This window comes from Pteropus vampyrus, unplaced genomic scaffold, assembly GCF_000151845.1.
Source record: "Pteropus vampyrus isolate Shadow unplaced genomic scaffold, Pvam_2.0 Scaffold593, whole genome shotgun sequence".
Classification (NCBI taxonomy): Eukaryota; Metazoa; Chordata; class Mammalia; order Chiroptera; family Pteropodidae; genus Pteropus; species Pteropus vampyrus.
Genome location: NW_011889374.1, coordinates 125,133 through 130,721, shown reverse-complemented (window position 1 = coordinate 130,721; position 5,589 = coordinate 125,133).

Below are 5,589 nucleotides of genomic sequence, written 5' to 3'. Positions count from 1 at the left end.
TCGCACAGCGACCCCGTATCTATCAACCTTGCGCAATCTGCCTATTGAAATAATCCGTCTGTAAATTATTTTGGATTTCCTACATAAAAAAAAAATCATGTCATCTGATAATAAACATTTCGCTTTCTTTTTCATTAAAGGGAACATAAATGAATAAGATTTAAAAAGCTGCTAAAGGGCAGGGCAACATTTAGAAGGGAAGGTGTATGCTTTCCAAACGCGATGATTTAGACAGAGGAAAAAAAGCTGTGAGCGGACAAGTGAACCTTTTCCAAGCGTGAGCAAATACAAATATTCTGTATTTTGTGTGTGTGGCAGATGTCTTAAGCCACCGTGTCCTAAGCGAGAGAATAACAGGGCCTGTTTGGAGATACCAACCACTTCAGCTCAACCCTCTCGAATCCCAGAGATATTTCTAAAAATATCTCTAACACGAACATATACCGAACACTTTCCACAGGCCCTGTTGTCTGATGCTTATGTTATCACCGATACTCGCAAAAAAGTGAAGGGAACTTTAGACAAAAGACCAGGGAGGTCTCCCCTCGTCTGCAGTTACCGGGGTGGTGGACGATATGGTAAGGAGGCCCGGTCTGACGTGCTTTGCTTCTGAATGTGCCAGCTCATCCGGCTACTGAAGAAAATGAAGAACGGGGTTAGCTGCCAGGACTAAAGTGGCCGCCGGGGCCAGGGTTCAGAGGGACCAGAAGTACAGGCTGCTGCGTGCCATCGCTCAGGGCGCCCACCTCTTTTTCCAGATGGGACAGGGTCTTGCCCAAGGTCGCCCGGTGAAATAGCAGAAGTGAAATCCAAACCCAGACAGGTCCTGAAAGAGATGCACCCAGACAGTTCCTGAAATAGATGCACCCAATTCCCCTTTATAAACTTAGAGAAGGGCGACTGTTTCCCGCCCTGACCCCACCAGAGCCTGCCTCGAGAGCACTGCCCCCCTCACCCCGTTTTCTTGACCTGGGAAACTGCCAGATTACAAGGTTGTGTTAGGGCAACAGGTTTGACCAGGGGTGGGCAGCTTTGGAATGTGTGTGTTAAGGTCCCGGCTTCTGTAATCACGACCCGGGGCTTGGAGGGGGTGGTTGGGAGGGTTTCTTATCCAGCACTCTCCGGAGGGGTTGGGAGGGGGAGGCAATGTCCTGTAGTTGAAAAATAGAACAAAACAAAAACGAACAAATGACAATAACAAATGCTCCCAAGGCCTGGACCGTCGGCATAGCCAAATCTGCTCTGTAAGCCGGTAATCAGAGACTGTCGACTCTGGGACATAAAAACAAAAACGTTCCGTGTTTCTGACCGGTGACTCGGTTACCCTGTGTTGAAACTCTTTCCTCAGCCCTGAAGGTGCCTTGGACGTTGTGTAACTTTCCAGTCACTTCTGATTGTTGAAACTCGGCCTGGTCCCAAATCTCGGCCTCAGACTTGGTTTCGACCCCATCACGTCCCCTCTTCATCCACCAGAGGTTTAAGCTGGGACCTGACTCCCTGGAGAGACAGGGAGACCAGTTGTCCCTGACACACCTTCTTCTCCGTTCCCACTTCAGGTTCTAGTTTCCCAAAGTGCCGGGGCTCACAGGAGGGACAAGTATGGGGACAAGTGACTCTCGACCTAACTGGCCTCACAGGCCACGGACCAGTACCAGTCCCCAGCGCAGGGCTTGGGGACCCCTGGTGTAAGGATCTCCCTTTTGGGAACCCTTTGGTCTCTAGACTCCCACTTTAGCAGATGCTTCTAGCAAATCCCGACTTTTAAGCAGTCTAAACATCATTCACGGCAGACACGAAAACCTAAGGGGACTCATCCCAGCCTAGACGTCGGACCACAAATCTGACCCCTCTCGCTCTCATCCTCTCACCAAGCACCCAGGTATTTCCTAGGTGGTGGCAAAACCACCCAGCTCCAAGGGTCCGGGTGGCCTCGTGCCTGAGCAGTGACCGCCAGCTACCGGCGGAGCGTGCGGGATGGAGAGCCTCAGACCTGGGAAGGAGTCAGGAGAGGATCGGGAATCCCGAAGTCAGGTGACTGCGTCAGGGGCTTCCGTGTACGACGGGAGAAGGGAGAAGATTCTTGGGGTGGGGCGAAGCTGATTCTGGGGAAGGCGTGCGTTTGTGAGGATAAGGGCAGGCCGGCCCAAATGTGCAGAAGCGGGAAGAGAGCACAGGATGTTGTGTCGATGGCGGAGAAGGCACGGGAGAGCCTAACCCTGATGGCCTGGATGCTGAAGCGGACCCAGGGGTGCCAGAGATGACGGGGGAAACTGAGGAGAGAAGGGACCTTAGGGTAGCGCCTGTGGCAGGAGGGGCGAAGCTGTCAGCGGGAAGAGTGGGGAGAATCCTGGAGAGACGACTCGAAAGTGAACCTTGCGATCCGGAGGAAGCTGGGTCTTCCAGGAGAGGGAGGCCAGCCGGAAGAGGAAGAAGGCTCGGGGTGAGGAACTCCCGAGGCCAAGTGTGGCCGAGGATCCCACTATGAAACCGGAAGGTAATTTTTTGCTGAGGCCGAGGGGACAATCAGTCAGTCATTTAGGGAAGTGGTGTGTGGGAGTTCTCGGAATGTGCGGGGATCCCCCCAAACGCAGGCGACTGGAAAAGATGACAGTAAAAAAAAAAAAAAAAAAAAAAAGGTCCTGAGTTTATTGTTAAAGGGGGAGGGGCAACTCCAAAGGACGGTCCGGAGGGTCCTCCCGGATTCGTCCCTGCCGGGTGGGGGGCGGGGCTAAGGAGGACCTGGAGGGACACCCTAGGTCATCTTGAGTGTGAGGAGGGAGGCCTTGGGGAGACCTCGGATGCCTGAGGGGCAGGAAACCAGCCAGGGGAGGGGCTGGCAGGAAGACCCTCGGGTGGGGTACTTGCGAGTGTGGGGGCGGCTTACGGATGACCTCCCGGATTTCAAAAGTGTCAAACACCTGAAAAGAGGCGGAGGGAGAGAACAGCAGTGAGGGGGTGGCCCCTAAGAGCTGGGGAAGGGGCCACGGATGTCCTTCTGAAGCAGAGGTTTCCCCGGACGCCTGGGTACTGAGAGATGCCTGGGGTCTCCTGAAGCAGTAGCGGGCTTCCAGGACTCCCCAAGGGAATGAGGGGCCCGGAAGAAAAGAGGAAGAGGCTCAGAAGAGGGGAGGCTGGACTCCTGAGGGTGGGGAGGCCCGGGCCTCCATCCTGAAGGCTCTAGAAGTGGGGGGGGGGGGAGGCTGGCATAAAGAACAGAAGGTATGGGAATCCTGGCCTTGTGGGACGGGGACCTCTCCTTGGCGTCCGCAAGACTCCTCTGCGGGGACTGGGCTAGAAACAAGGGGCGGTTAGAAAGAAAGAGCTCCTGGGTCAAAGTCTGAAGGTGACCGCTGGGCTTGGAAGGCCTAGGCTGGCGGGAGAGCCGTAAAGACAGAGCCCTACACGGGGAGATTCTTCAAGGCAGGTGGACAAGGAGGACCTCCCGGCCCTTGGCGGCGGGGGGCGGAGGGGGCAGGACGCAGGGGTCGGTAGGGGCGACAGTGAGCAGAGCCCCAAGACCCGGAGGCCCCGATGCCCACCCTGCACTCGGAAAGGCCCCCCCCCGAAGTCGGAAGGGTTGAATGAGTGGGTAAGGCTCGAGGGAGAGAGAAGGGCCCCCAGGGTCTCCGTGAGTCCTGGGCTGGGGAGGCGCTGAGGCTCAACCTTGTGTTTCTGCTTGACGTCTGTGCGGGACACTTAGAAGAAGGGCTGGACCTAAGGCGGAGATGGGCCAGTGGGGCTCCTCGGTGGGCCAAGGAGACCCCTGGGGGAACTGCCCCCTCCGCCCAGGGTCCCCTGCCCTCGCCAAGCTTCTCTCGGATCTCCGGGCCTGGGCCGGGGGTCTCCCCGGAGGCGGCAGAAGCCCCCCAAGCTGGACCGCAGCCAGCCGCACCGCGGGAGGCCCGAGCGAACGTCAGTTACAGCCGCGCGCTCGGGAGCGCAGCCAATCAAAGAGCGAGGGTGGGTCCGGGGCGGGGACTCCAGCGCGCCCGCCAATCAGAGCCGAGCGTGACGTCACGCGCTGCCCTACGAAGCAAGGAGGGAGCGAGGCGCCTGTGTGGAAAAGCGTTGCCTTAGAGACGCAAGGTCCCGCCTCCGCACTCCTGGCGTGGGAGGGACGCCTTAAAGGGCCAGGTACACGGTAAGTGCAGAGGTCGGACAGTGATCGCACAAAGAAAAGAAACAATAACGGAACAAAACCAGGAGCAATCCCATCGTGCTAGAATTGAGCGATAAACGCTGTCTCTCAGAGAAACGGAGACTCAAAAAGCCTAAGCAGCTTGCTGTAGGCCACGCGCTGGTAAACAGCGAAGCGGGGATTCGAACCCTGCATTTCCAAGCCCTGTCTAGACCTACGCTGCCTCTGTGGGATTCGACGTAACCGGACAGACAGACCCAGAGTACAAGTCTAGCGACCCGAATCTTAACCACAGTCGCCAGCAGAGGAAACTCTGCCTCCTTGATAAAAAAAAGTCTTCAGATTCCAGCCACCTGGTCTACTGCCACCTCCTCTAAAAACACCTTCCTGACCTCGCCCTCCATCCCTTTCCCCGGGGCTCCTGCTCCTCCCCGTGTCCTGGCTCTGATCACCCCGGACCGTTACTGTCCACCTCCGTGTGTGCACAAATGGCCTGGGTGCCACAGAACTCAGAAAGTGAAGACTAGTATCTGAGATTTCGTGTGCAAGGGACCGCTCGTGTGGAAAACGTTGCATTGCTGATTCCCCGTCACCCGCGCCCCGGCAGTCACACAGGAAGCCTTGATAGTTCTTCCTCCAAAACATTAAGCGAATCATCAGGAAGAGAAAATCATTTACAGCACTGACTGTATTTATTGGGGGTAAAAATCCGCATATAAGTAGACCCTTGGAGTTCAAACCCATGTCGAGCAAGGGTCAACTGTACTTCTCAAGTTCATTGCTATGCCCACTACTCCCGCCTTCCTTGGTGTGGCTACCCCCCCCACGGCCCCCCCACACCCCCACCACCCCCCCGCTTGCCTGGACCATAGCAGCTTCCTCCCTGGGCTCCTATGCGTCTGCTCTTGCCTGCCACTACAGTCCATTCTCCAAACTGCAGACACAGTGCTCTTCTGAATACGTAAATCTAATTGAGTCACACCTCTGCTTTCAAATGTTCGAGTCATCTTAATGTTCAAGAATTTTTAAAAACAAAAAATGCCAGAAGTGTTTACGGCAGCCTTCAAGGCCCTCTGCAGTCTGGCTTCCTCTACTTGCGTCTCCATTGATACCACAGACTCTGGAGCCAGGTTGTCCAGGGTTCGAATCCCAGGTGTGCCCTTATTAGCTCCGTGCCCATAGGCAAAGCGCCTGACCTCTCTGAGGCACAGTTTGTTCCTTTCTGAACTGAGGATTAAATAAGTTAGAACTATTCTTTGAAGTAGGCCTCCGTTTCATGAAACGGCTGATTAGTTCGTATTCCTTAAAAAAGGTCAAAGTTATGAAAAACAAGGAAAGACAGAAACTGCCTCAGGCGGGAGGAGACGAGGGAACCGTGATGACTAAACGGTAGCTTCCTAGGATTCTAGAACAGCAGCAGCAACAAAGACATCGGTGTAAAAACGGGTAAA